The sequence below is a fragment of the Sapajus apella genome, unplaced genomic scaffold (assembly GCF_009761245.1).
Source record: "Sapajus apella isolate SASKATOON/1434 unplaced genomic scaffold, GSC_monkey_1.0 scaffold23, whole genome shotgun sequence".
NCBI classification, from domain to species: domain Eukaryota; kingdom Metazoa; phylum Chordata; class Mammalia; order Primates; family Cebidae; genus Sapajus; species Sapajus apella.
The window spans coordinates 6,698,160-6,712,793 of NW_022436963.1; the positions used below are offsets into that span (position 1 = coordinate 6,698,160).

Genomic DNA, 14,634 nt, shown 5'->3' on the forward strand with positions numbered 1-14,634 from the left:
CAAATGAGTAAATTGGCCTCACAGGTCAAGTATCCTGCTCAAGATCCTACAACGGGCAGATGTCCATGCTGAGATACAAATCAGGAGGCCTCCTAAAAGGGACAGTGGCTGGTAACTTACATCTCACTGTCTCTGGGACTGGACACCTGAAGGCCAGGCAGAGCCTCACCCATTCATGGGAACAAAAACAGATTTTGATTCCATGTCTGAGTTCTTCCCAGGGGCCCCATCAGTGCTAGGGAGGATTAACATCCTTAGAGGCAGGCAGGTGGGAAATGAGATGTTCATTCTCTGGCATCTCATCAACCGGGTTCTTATTAAGAAGGAAATTTCCTAACTGAAGTCTAGAAGAAGCAATATCCAAGTCCAGTGCCCTTAGACTACAGCTGGATTCTATGAATTAAGGCCTCCAACAGACCATCACTGCGCCTTCTCCTTCAGGGACAAATGAGAAGCTTATCGATGCTTCTCATCAGTGTTTCACTCAATGGAATACCATTTTATCACTTACATTCTTGTGAAAACTTTCCAGAGTGATTGATGATGACAAATCCATGGACCCCAATCAATGGGAAGGGACTGCTCTCAGGTAAGCGGAGACAAAGTCTCAGGGTCCATTTCTCATCTCCTCTGGACATTGGGATGAGCAGATAGGAGGTGCCTGCCATCTATTCCCTACCACTATGCACTCATTCACTCACTCATTCATTCTCCCTTTCCCAAAATATTTAGAGTGCACATGATGTGCCAAGCCCTACTTTAGGCACTTGGGAGATAAAAATGATTAAGCCAAAAAAGGAGTCTCCTCCACTCACTGAGTTTGCAGGCCCATTGAGGGAGAAGACGAAGCATACATGCTAACCAGTGTAACTAAAAATAATTGCAGAGGGTCAAGTGCCCATGAAAAGAGCAAGAAGTCACTCTCAGAGGAGCCCAGAATACCTCCAGAACAATCTATATCCCCCAACCAGAACATTCCTGGGAATAAACTTTAATAAGGCCAGGTCGAGCCTGAGAATTGTGAAGAGACATGACCATCTTCCTCTTAAAAGTGGTTGCAGGCCATCCATGGTTCCACACAGCCTCTTTTCCACCGTGACCCCAAAGGAGGAAAGCTTCCATCTGGCCCAGGATTTTTTTAAAAAATGATGCAATGATGAAGAATGAGAAGACAAAAAATAATAAACTCCAGAGCTTGCCTTGAGAATAATGTTTTACCAACAGGATATGTCATAAATATGAAATGGCAAAGCAAGATGTTCCAGGATTTGTACTTTGTCCTTTGTTAGTCAGACAGATAATGAGTTACCATCAGGGACTTATTTTTTCTCATTCAAATAAGAGCTACATATAACTTCCATACTTCTGTGAAAAGGGATCCCATAAATTACAAGTTATTGTTTCTTAGAAACTGGGATTGTACAAGGGAGAGCCAAACAAAATCCTTTGTTTCATGAGCTTGCAACTTTTTAATTAAATACCACTTTAAACTCATACATACATAAGCCAAATGTTCCCCATCCATCCGGCTCCAGAGCATGGTACCCATGCTCCCCCTTTCATCACCTTGCTGTTAGTGGTAGGATTCTTGCATTTATTTTTTTCTAATTTTTTCCTCTATCAATTTGGGTGCAATTGGAAACATAGATAACACAGAACAGGGACTAATTAGTTTTTAACAGTTTATGTAGTTTTTATGACCAAGGACCAGGTTACAGATTGATCATAAACAGATAAGAAAGGGAGGGAGGAAAGGAAGGAGCAAGGAAAGGAGGGAGGGAGGAAAGGAGGGAGGGAGGGGGAAATAAGAGAGGAAGCAAGAGAGCAAAGGAGACAGGAAGGAGGGCAAGAGGGAGTGGGGAGACTCCCTAGCCAAGCAGCACGTAAACGTAAGACATTTTACCTGGTTAGATGCACAGACCATTGAGGCAGAATCTGGCTCATTCTTCACCAATATTCATGTTTCTTTCATCTTTGGCGTACTTCTAAACTGCATTTCCCAGCCCCCTCTAATGTAAGTGAGGACATGTGACTAGTTATTCCTCATAGAGTGTTGGCAGAAAGGATGTGTGTTACTTCCAGGAATGGCCTCTAAAATGTCCTGATCTGTTCCCCATGCTCACTCCCCTGTCATCTGCTAGATGCAAAGAATCCAACGGAGATCTCTGAGGCTCTGGGAGATGGTAGGGCCACACCATGAAGGTGCCTGGGCCCCTGAATGACTGCATGGAGCACAGTGCTCACTCCACATTGGACTGTGACACAAGCAAGAAAGGTAAGACACCAAGATATGGGGATTGTTTCTCTACAGTTAACCAGCCCTGAGCTATGCACCACTTTGCTCTATTTTTCCAACCATGGCAGGCTACATTAACAGATACTTCATGGATAAATTCTCCCTTTTATTGTCCTCAAACATTTCTGCCATGTCCCAGAAATCCTAACTTCACATTCAGAGAGGATTACAGAGATCTCATCCAAGCACTTTAAGTACTAAATTTATATTCTTAGTTAGTTTGCAATCTACCCTTCACTATAATTCCTATTTTAAAAAGGATGAGTTCATGATTCAAGTCAAGAAAACATTTCTAAATCAAGAGTAAGCACATTTTTCTGTAAGGGTCCAGATAAGTAAATATTTTAGGCTTCACAAGCCTTATAGTCTCGTCTCAATGAGCCAGCCCTGTCCTCCTGGCACAAAGGCAGCCATGGGCAATGTGTAAATAAATGGGCATGGCTGTGCTCCAATAGGCTGTGATTTACAAAAATGAGCAGCAGGCCAGACTTGGCCCATGGGTCATAGTTTGCTGACCCCTGCTCTAAATCATTGTCACATTTTCACTAAATATGACCAAGGGCACATGTAAATTCTAGTATCAATTCAATCCCTGTGACATTACGCTATTTTAGACTTCATGGCTTCTCTTGAGTAGTGACAGAGATGGCAAATGAAGTTGCAAACAGTATTTGATTATTCTTTCTTCCCCAGCATTGTACTGTACTGTGCCTGGCACAAAGTAAAATACAATAAATTTTAGTTCCTTTTTACTTTCCATGAAGTTTGCCCTTGAAGGTTACACTTGAAGTCAGATCTCCACGTAAATTCCACTTATCTGTCTGTGGCTTTGGTCAAAGCACCTTCTCTTTGTAAAGCTTGGTTTCCATATCTATAAAATAAGGATAACAATATATACCTCACAGGACTTTTTTGAGGGGTCAGGTGGTGAGGAAAAAGAATAGTAACATACATATTCTGTGAAATTATATATTATTGTGTGATACAATAATATATGTAGTGTGAAATGTAAAGCCCAATACAGAAGGTAAGAGACTGTTATTATAAGCTGCCTCCCCCTTCCTGGATTCTGAATTTACTTTCTTTCCACTGGAAATGTGAGTCCCCCCACCCCAATTCCAAGGAGGTCCACTGAATTCCCATTTAGCCTAGGCCAAGAGACTGTTGGGGTGCATGGGCCGGCTCCACCTGTGTTCTGATTGACTGCCAGAAACCTGAGCCTCCTTTATAGCCACTAACTGGATCCAGAGAAGCAGCTCCAGCTGCCAAAAAATGTTGCTGCTTTAAAGAGATAAAGTGCAATAAAGATATGTTTGTAATGGGCATTCTCAGTATGGTTTGACCGGCCAATGACACAAGGTACTTGGCCTTGGACCCAGTGCTATTTGAAATGAGCTCTGGAATTGAAGTTCTGTTCCCATCAAGAGTATCACCCTTAGCAGTCCACAGCTGAAAGCTTCAAAGTATAAAATTCAAAACTCCTTTTGGTCAAGTATTAAAATAATGAAAATGATTTGTGGATAGAATATTTATCCTGTAGTTGCAAATTTTTATGGCCATCTCATTCTACTGAGAGTTGTTATGTGTATAAAACTCCAGACTCCAGGGTCAGCCTGAGTCTTCCCACCCATGGACGTCTGTACCATTACTTACAGTGCACACTTACTACTCTAAAAGAAACAAAATGCTTCTCAGCTTCCTTGATGATGCTTACATTAAAACCTGAAGGAAAACATTGCAATTGACTCTTGTCAACTGGTCATTACACATGCCCTGACAGTGTCTAGAATAGTGCCTGGCAAGAGAAGGGCTTTAAACGTGATTTACTAGTGTTCCATGTCCAATATCCAGGCATTGTCCTATATCTGATAGGGCATGGATGGCAAGTACCCAACAAATTCACCATAACTTTGTGCTCAGGGCAAGCAGCAATAATCACTCAAGACACTTTTTTCTTTTCTGATGAGCCAAAACAGATTAACAGTAACCTCTTGGCCGGGGCAGCTTTCCTGCATCTCTGCACAGTCATGTCTTCAGGATGAGGTCTCTCTGCTAGCACTTGGCCTCTCCCCCAAGCCAGTCCCTCCTACCGTCTTAGCTCATCTTTGTTAACTGATCCACATATCCACCCAAGACTTCAAACTAAAAATCTGAAAGCATCCTTAACTAATCCTCCAACATCTAATCAATCAACAAATCCTATGAGCTCTAATACCCCAAATAACATTTAAATTCCTTCTCTTCATCTCTACCATTATAACCTGGGCCATCTTTGGATTCAACTATTTCAACAGTTTTTTAAATGCTCCCCAGCTTCCATGGCATCCCCCCAAGTCTGGTTTTTATACAGCTGCCAGAGGGCATTATTAAGGCAGATCATGTCAATGGCTCACTGTGGAACTGCATAACCTGCCTGATCTAGTGCTTCCTGTCCTTTCCAGCATTATCTCAGCTCACTCTTCTCTCCACTACTGCAGTACAATTGCAGCGGCATTGACCTTCATGCTGTTCTTGGAAAGCACCCAGCTTTTGACCCACCTGGGGGTCACACATGTTTTGTTGTCTGCTTGAAAGTCTGCTGCCTGTGACAACCCCCACCCCATTGGCTAAGTTCTCATTCTTCAAGTGGCAACCAAAGTACCACATCCCCTGAGAGGGATCCCTGGGTCACTCCCTGATATGGTTTGGCTGTTTCCCCACCCAAATCTCATCTTGAATTGTGACTCCCATAATCCCCATGTGTTGTGAATGGGACCTCATGGGAGGTAACTGAATCATGGGAGCCGGTTTGCCTATGCTGTTCTTGTGATAGTAAGTTTCACAAGATCTGATGGTTTTGTGAAGGAGAGCTCCCCTGCACGTGCCCTCTTGCCTGCTGACGCATAAGATGTGCCTTTGTTCTTTCTTCCCTTTCTGCTATGATTGTGAGGCCTCCCCAGCCATATGAAACTGTGAGTCCATTAAAGCTCTTTCCTTTATAAATTACCCAGTCTTAGATATGTCTTTATTAGCAGCATGAGAGCTGAGAAAGGATTAATACACTCCTTCAACCACTTTCTTCTTTATCAACCCAATGCCCTTTTTCTCTGACCTTACTCTTTCTCTGAAGACTTGGACTTAATCAAAAGTTTTATATATGTGGAAGTTGTTACTTTTAGTAGAAAAGGAAACATCCATGAAAAGAGTACCTTGGTCATTTCCAAGTAGTTACCACATTTCGCAATATTATATTATGTTTTGTTTCTATATCATTTCTCTTAACTAAGGTATTATAAGCTCTATTTGGGTTGGAGACAATGTTTTTCTTGTCATTTAGTACTAGAGGAAAAAAAAGATGATAGAATACAAATACCCCTTTATTCCATCTGGTGAGAAAGTCTAAATGATATTCATAGACACCTTTTGTGGCATCTGCCCTAAAACTCCCTTTCCAGGAAATCCACAAATATTCATAATGAACCCCTTATACACAAGGGTAGTAGACCAAATATCCACGTTTAGCCCATGAGACACTGCCCATTTTTAATGTCTGAGTTTTATATTTGCCACTGTCTAAGGTGTCTAAGACATCTTGAGGGAAGGGATCCCATGGGATTTGCCCATTTTTTAATCCAGCAACTGAGACCAGTGACTCAGGCTGCATAGTCACACTTTGAATCCATGAAAGGACAGAGCCGATCAGTGACCCAGGCATCCAAGTCTTATTTATTGGGTGGCCTAGGTTGGTTTAAGCTGCAGGAATCCAATAAGAGAACACCCAGAAAGATGAAACCATATCCTTAAATTCCTAGTCATTCAATAATCCTAAAATAATTTCTAACCAAATTAGAAACAAAGGGCAACTGTGAAGGATCTTTGTCTCAGAAAGCCTCTAGGGGTAGTTTTCAGAGCCTTGGAAGAGATTTGGCTCATGCAAATCCCATTGTTTGTGGTTCCATTGGAAGAGTCAGTCTCTCTTCCCACAGCCCCCATGCCACTCAGAAAATGGTGTTCAAGGGAGAGCATCCCTTGCAGAGGAACTTTGTCCTTAGGGTAAAGTTCTAGATGGCAAGGCATAAATTTAGAAGACCCTGGTCTCAGAAGCCACTCTGAATGATTTCAACAAAGCACAGAAGGAGAAGATGGTTTTGAAACAGTTTCACCATTGGGTTCAGAAAAAGGAGAGGTCTGTATACGAATACAAGCCACCTTAGTTCTTAAAATATCCACGTATTTTTTAGTCACCAAAGTCACACACACCTTTTCAGCAATACAGAGAATATTATTTGCCCACCCACTTGACAGGTAGGCAAACCTCTGAGTTTGGAGTTGCTGAGCACAATGCTAGAAGAGCGTCTGGGAGGAGAGATGCCCAATAGACGGGCTCCATGGATCTCAATAGCCGGGCTCCATGGATCTCAATAGCCGGGCTCCATGTATCTCAACGGCCGGGCTCCATGTATCCCAACGGCTGGGCTCCATGTATCCCAACAGCTGGGCTCCATGTATCCCAACGGCCGGGCTCCATGGATCTCAACGGCTGGGCTCCATGTATCCCAACAGCTGGGCTCCATGGATCTCAACGGCCGGGCTCCGTGGATCTCAATAGCCTTTCTTTCTCTTCACACTTAGAAACAGACCCTGACTAACATAAAAAGTGCTCAGTCAGGCAGTGGGAGACCTCCTATCTTGGCTAAAGTTGGTGCATTCAGGGTGAGAACAGATTAAGTTAAGCCTGCCATAACAGAGAGAAACAGGGAACTCAGGGAGTTGGGGTGATTTGCATGGGTTCTGTTCCAGTTGACATTTGCATTGATCAGATCAATGTTGAAGAGAAAGATTTGACTTGACTTCCTTTAGATTCTGGTGGAGAGACACAGAGATGGCTCAAATCATCTTCCGTGTTAACTTTCTTCCTCTCTGCGGTCAGGGACTTAGCTTTGTACCCCTACGCTATTGTTGGCATTCAGAACAGTGACTGACACATAGTAAACTCTCATTGCTATTAATGAGTGTACTCGATTTACCACTTCACTTTGACCTCAGACATTCCCTGATTTTCTGGGATGCAGATTACTGTTTCAAAATAGGTTGTTTTTTTCTTAAGCAGTAAGTAGACAAACGTTTCTATCCTTGAAAGAAAATGTTACGTGAGACCACACTTGATCGCAACCTCAGGCTGTCCCTTGGCTTCTCTGAGGTGCGTTGTGCAGAGGTTGAGTCTCCCCCACTCTGGGCCTGAAGGACGTAGGTACAGACAGCTGAGTATATAACCAATGGATCCGCGCCCAGTGAAGTCACTACCTTGGGGGCTCAAGACTGTCATCACTGTCCTCACAAGTCCATGCTTCTGGACTCATCGTGGACACCTGCAGCATCTGGCTTATGGTTGAGAGCTCTGACTACAAGAGACCAGATTCAAATTCAGCTTGGCGGGAGACTGTGGGTGATGTGTTGAACCTCTCTGGAGCTCAGTTGCTTTGACGGTGAAATGGGAGAGGATAAAACACCTCATAATGAAGTAAATCGCAAACCACAATGTGCACAGAAATAATCTGGGGATCTTATGACACTGCAGGTTCAGGGTCAGTAGGTCTGAGGTGGGGCTTGAGAGCTCACAATTCTAATAAGCTACCAGGCCATACCCTTGTGGCTGATCTGGAGACCACACTCCAAGTAGCAAAGTCATAGGGCAGTAAATGAGAGAATAGAATGAAAGGAGATTATTAACATGAACAAGCATTATAAAGCAAATTATTAATAATTATAATCAGTAGTGGCATTTTGGTTAACACAAATGAAATTACCACTAGCCAGGTTTGAATTCGACTGTTTCCGGCCCCGAGTCCTTTCAAACAAGTTTTGTGATTCCATCTGAAAACTCCTTCAGACGTTCCCATAAGCCTTCATGTAACTACAGAAGTCAAGGGCACAGTGAGAAGATATTTTATTACCCGTGTATTTATGTATGGGTTTTGGGGGTTTTAAAACTGGCAATTAAAACCTTGTAAATTTGTATTATCAACAAAATAAATGTAGACGGGTTAGTTACTCGTTGCTAATAAATTTGATCATTCATTTATAAAACGAATGTTCACCCAAGAATCACAGAGCACTCTATAAATATCGCTTCACGAAGCCACAAACCACCTTGACAAGGAAGGCACACAGCACCCCTGAGGGGTTAAACAAACCCTCCCGGCCCTGGGGGATGGGAGGGCAGTGCCTGAATTCTAGCTCCCTGGTCCCCTTCCAGTACTCAGGTTCGGCCTCTGCCCCGGGGGGCCTGACTCTTTGAAGCATGATATCCGCTTGGACGCATTTCAAATCAGCTTGCCTAGAGACTCCAGCCCCAGATAGCCCCAGGAACCTGTCTGTAGGAGCTGGAGAAAACCATATTTCTCTCCTGTGAGAGGTTGTGGAGGACTAGCCTCCCCCGTTTCCTCTTTTCCAATCATGCACTCTGGGTAGTTCAGCTACTGTTCAAGAGGTAACTTACAAACTGACTGGCCCAACTATGGAAATCCAGCATGGAATTAATAAAACAAAACTGCTTGATCACTGACTTCTTAGACAATGGCCCCCACTTCAAGCCTTACCCAGCTAAGTGTCCTCTTCACTTCTCCCCTGTAAATGAACTCAGTCAAGTGTTTTTGTTTTTGAATCCTGGTGCCCCAGATGGACCAGGGCTTTGGTGGCTGGGTTTGAATTCCAGCCCTATCACGGTGGGGGACCACGGGCCTTATGTTCCTTAGCTGTGAATTGGGTTTATGACAGGCAAAGTCACCTAGTGCCTGTGAGGATGTTCAGAAATGATGTGTAAAGGGCCCCAACGATGGAATGTATCCCTATGAGCAGTGGTGGTGCCATTAGTCATAGACGCAACACTAGCCGCGGAGTGTCAGACCAGATTGTAACTTTTAGGATCCTGAGCCTATACCTCTCTCTCATGCTCTTTCTTTGTTGAGAGGAGAGGGAACAAGAGGAATGATCCCTCATTTATGAGTGCCGTAAGCAGAGCTGAGGCTGCCTCGTCAGTCATCTAGATGCTGCATCTTACTCCCTCTTCCCAAATTATTGACCCAATGATACAGACAAGAGACAGGGAGAAATACTGGGTAGAAGACGGAGGGTCCCTGGCAAAGGCCTCACCCTCAAGCCTGGAAACCCGTGGCCCTAATGGGAAGAGGCATTCATGTTTACACACCCAAAAGTTGCCTTTTGGCCTGCCACGCTCCCTTACCCTGTACCCATATAAACCCCAGACCCCAGGCTCCAGAAGCAGACAAGACGACAAACAGAAGAGCAGAAGAATGGTAGAATGGTGTGGCAGGCAGAAGAGAATAAGCATCTGAATGCTGAGGAGTTGGTCAGAGAGATGTGCTATTGGACAGCCAAACTCCAGGGAAAGATCATCTCCCCACTCCATCCCCCTTTCCGCTCCCCTTCCATCCCGCTAAGCACTACCTTCAACACTCAATAAAACCCTGCATTCATTCTTCAAGTTCATGTGCAACCTGATTCTTCCTGGATGCTGAACAAGGACCTGGGCACCAAGAGAGCACTGAGCTGGTTAACACTTAAGCTGTCTGTGGATGGCAAGGCTAAAAGAGCTCTCTGTAACACCTGGGAATCACAGGTGCCCACTCCTAGACGCTACCATGGGACCAGAGCCCCAAAGCACTCACCTCAGCTCCTATACCTGCCAATCTGCATGCCCCCCCTCCCATAAGGGGTTTAAGCAGGTGCAGTGGTCAAAGAAATGAGCCACACGCCTGTCGCACATCCTGCAAGGGGTGTCAGGGAACTCTCTCATTTCAAAACTATCTTCCTGACACACCTTTTGCCACCTGCCTTCATACCAGCTGGTATCATTCCTCTTATTGCTGGTAAGAGGAACCAAAATCTCCAGCTCACAAAGACTGATGCAGAGAGGAGATAGGTATTGCTCTTAGCCTAGGTCTACTGAGTGGCCTCACTCCTTTGGGGCTACCTTTGCTGGGGCTATGTGGCATCCACGGGCTTCTTTGCTTGCACAAGACCTCACAGACTGCATGTTAGAGGTTTTTCACTATTTATTATTTCTTACTTATTTCTTCTTAACTAGTGGCTGTATCTGTATCTCGTCTTTATTCAGTTTCTGAAAAAGCAGGACCCATCTTCACTAAATGAACTTTATTCCAGTCCTGGAAAAAGGTAGAAATTTAATTTGACTGAGATATTCTGTTCCTCACTGCTGCCTTTACTTGATCAATATGGAGAATCATAAAATTTCTGAGCAGAGAACCAAAAGTAGATAAATAGGCTATGAAGCTTGCTGAGATGTCTGTAGAGGGGAGATCTATAAAGCTGTTTAACACATCTGTTCATACATAAAAGGACTTCTGGTTTTCCCTGGACTTGGAATGAATCATCTGCACTGAGGGCTTCGAGACAGTCGTCACTCTGGCTACCTGCCTTGTGAAGGTTCCTTTCTAAGAGGGCAAATGTTGCTATAAGAAATGCCACGTGTCATTTTATCAAACTGAGCGCAGCCTGCTTCTGACAACCCTGCATGAGCCACCCAACCAAAGAAAGATATTTTCTCTTTGATCACGTGGTTCCTGAACGTGGATGTGCTAGCATTAAATCGGTTTTCACGGTTAATATTTTTCAAGTAGGCTGGGCGTGATGGCACACAGCTGCACTCCCAGCTATTCAGGAGGCTAAGGTGGTGGGACTGCTTGGGCCTGGGAAGTTAATGCTGCAGTGAGCCATGACTGCACCACTGCATTCCAGCCTGGGCAACAGAGCAAGACCCTGTCTCAAAAATAATAAACTAAAATAATAAAAATATTACAAGCAGCTCCAACTTAGTAATTTCTTCTTGGAAGCTATTATTGATACACATTGCTAAACAGAATAAAGGTCACCTATCAACATTTCTTATAACATGAGCTTCTGTTAAGTTTTTTGTATTTTCTTAATATAAAATTATCCAAAAGATATTTATACCCTGAGTATTTGTTAACATGGCTTTAAAATGTAGTATGTCTTCGTTGTTCAATTTAAACAATGTTGGAAGAGAACAATGTTTTTCCATGTTTTCTGTTCATGTCTTTTCCCTTCTAGAGGTTGGCTCACCCCGTTGCTTTCATCTAGAATATGCTTTCTATTATTCCCAAATCTATTTCATTCTTTAAGGCACATATACAGGCTCTCAACCTTTAAGCCTCAATTGCTGCATTATCTAGTCTTTACTGACTCGCCTACTGGAAGTCAGCTCCCCAAGTTCTGCATACTTTCATATAGAAAATAGCAATTTTCAGATGTTTCTTCATTTAGTTTTCAAAAGTAGGGCATCTTGGCAAGTCAGGCTTGCATTCTCTTTCTTAAAACAGCTTTATTAAGATATAATTCACATACAATAAAAGTTTCACAGAAGTGAACAATTCAGTAGTTTTGAGTGTATTCATAGCTGTCCAAACATCAGCATAATCTAATTTGAGAACATTTTCATTACCCCTGCAGAGAAACCCCATACAGAGTACATACTAGCAGTCACTCCCATCCCACCCACCTCTAAACTCTAGGCTACCATGAATCTACTTTCAGTTTCCATAGACTTGTCTATTCTAAACTTTTCATATACATAGAATGACACAGTATGTTGACCTTTCTTTGTTGACTGGCTTTTTTCATTTAGCATACTGTTTTCACGGGGCATCTGTTTTGTGGCAAAAATAAAGACTTCATTCCTTTTTACCTACTGTATGGGTATACCATCTTTTGTTTATTTATTTATCAGTTAATGAACATTTGGGTTGTCTCCACTTTTTGGCTATTATGAGTAATGCTGCTGTGAACATTCATGCATATGTTTTCAATTCTCTCAGGTAGACGCTTAGGACATTTTGAGGAACTGCCAAACTGTTTCCAAAATGGCTACACCATTTTATATTACCATCAGCAAGGAAAGAGGGCCTAATTCCTACACACTCTCACCAACACTTTCCTTTGTCTGCTTTGCATTTATGAGACTTACATTCTTGGTCTGAAGCTTTATTTCAGAAAACAAGAGTGGTATTGGTGAAACCTACTTCAACAAATGTATTCTCCTAAAATGTGTCCAATGTGTTGTGCCTGCTCAGGGGGTCATTTAGCCTCTGACCCCCTGAGCAGGCACAGCACATTGGAAGAAGGATGCTTCTGTGCCTCCAAACCAGGAAGCACCTGAGGTCTCCTTCTCAGTGCCACCATTTACAAATGATAGACCATTTGCAGATTAGTGCCTAACCCTTAGTGGCCTCATAGATAAGATGAAAAAGATATTTTCGTTATCCTTTACCACAAAATAGGATGTGTGTGTCAAAATATTGTATTAGTCCATTCTCACACAGCTAATAAAGACATATCTGAGATGGGGTAATTTATAAAGAAAAGAGGTTTAATTGACTCACAGTTCTGCCTGGCTGGGGAGGCCTCAGGAAACTTGCAATCACGATGGAAAGCACCTCTTCACAGGCCTGTAGGAGAGGTAGAATGAGTGCCAGTAAGGGGAAAATGCCAGGTGCTTAAAAAATCACCAGATCTCATGAGACTCACTCACTATCACAAGAACAGCATGGGGAAACCACACCCACGATTCAGTTACCTCCTACCAGGTCCCTACTACCACACATGGCGATTATAGAAACTACGATTGAAGATGAAATTTGGGTGGGGACACTGCCAAACCATATCACATATCTAGAAGCTCATACAGACCACAACAGGCACCCTAGAAAGCTCTTCCTGAGTCACTCTCCCTGAAGTCTTGTAGTCCTGCGGCAGTGCCTCTAAGTACACCACCACAGAAAAGGGAAGTGTTGGTCAATTTTTGTAAATTCCATGTGTGTGACAAGAATGAGTGCTCTATGTTGTATACAAACATACACATATTAAGCAAATTAACTGTGGAAGTCAAATCCAATTTATCTTTGTTTAATTTTGATCTCCTTGATGGGTTGGCTTCTGAGAAAGTTGTGGACAGTTTCCCACACTGACTCTTCACTCAACCATTTATCCTCAAGTTTTTGTCGTATCTTTACAGCAGCAAATCCCAGCTAGACCTCTCCTAAGTGTTCTAATCTGTTCCCAAGTCCTCTGGTGCCTGATGAAGCTTTCTCAGTATCGTGGGGGATATTGAGAGCAAAATAATGTGCATGTTAAGGCCTACAAAGCAATAAAGCATTATTGTGAAGAGCAGAAGCTTTGGAGACAGACCCAAGTTCAAATCTTGGCACCATCACTTTCCAGCTTATGAACTTGGGAGGCTAACTGAGTTTCTCTGAGCCTCAGAGCTTCTGTCTGTAAAATGGGAAAATTAACACCAGAAGTTAGGGTGGATTCAGTGAGATCATGCATGCCAAGCAGTTATCACAGAGCTGGGGAGAGAAAACTGTAAGGGTTTAATAAATGCTAACTTCTGTGAGTAACAACAGAAGGAATGACATAAACAACAGCAGCAGATGTTCACCTTCCTGGAGCGCTTAATGTGTTCTGGGCACTAAGCCAAGTGCTTCAGTCGTATCAGCTCATTCAATCCTCACAGCAGACCCCTAAGAGTGACAGGATGACCATCACCATTTTACAGAGGAGGCCACTGGGGCACAGAGGGGTGAGGTAGCCCACCCAAGGTAACCAGTGAGCGGTGGTTCCTGAACTGCACCTCCAGCATGAGAGCCTGGGCTCATCTTCTCAGGATCAAGTCTGTCACAAAACTAACAAAAAGACACACCACAAAAAGGGACGCTTTGTCTCACACCCCTTTCTGTGACCTCCCAGAAGTGCCCCGTAGCACCAGACTCCACTCTGGGTGGCTACTGCGGTTCCTCTTTTGTGTCTGAGAAACAAGGGTGCACAATAGGATCCAGCTGCCAGCTCCCTAAAGCCCAGCTCTCCCCCTATACTTCCAAAACAGCTAGTGGGTTTAGGATAAGGAAGCCCTTACTGGCTGCCTTGATCCAAATGTAGTTGGAAGCATCCGAGATAAAGGTGGGATGGAAAACCAAGCAAAGTGTTAAAATTCACACAATAAAAAGGCACCATTAGGACACATTCAGGGATAACATGTTACACTTCCAAAAGTTAACACTGTTAGATGAAAGCCCCAGCTTCCCAGTTTCAGTTCATTTCATGAAAAAAAAAAAAAAAAAAAAAAAAACCCACTGTAAAAAAATCAAAAAACAAAAGCTAAACAATCAATAAGTATGATGAATAAAATGAGAATGTTGACCATGATGCCTGCTTCCACCCTGAACCCACAGCTTTCAATGGAACCACAATCAATGGAGTAGATGTATCTCTTCCCAAGACTTTTCCTTTGTAATCAATGCATA

General features: G+C 43.2%; 1 long non-coding RNA gene across 1 annotated transcript; it reads left to right on the forward strand.

The window, feature by feature from the left end:
* The first annotated feature begins 1,496 nt into the window (after positions 1–1,496).
* On the forward strand, positions 1,497–9,587 carry LOC116559221. Its single transcript, XR_004272385.1, has 3 exons — positions 1,497–1,579; positions 2,142–2,275; positions 9,541–9,587. It is a non-coding gene; the product is annotated as an uncharacterized LOC116559221 (long non-coding RNA).
* Positions 9,588–14,634: the final 5,047 nt, after the last annotated feature.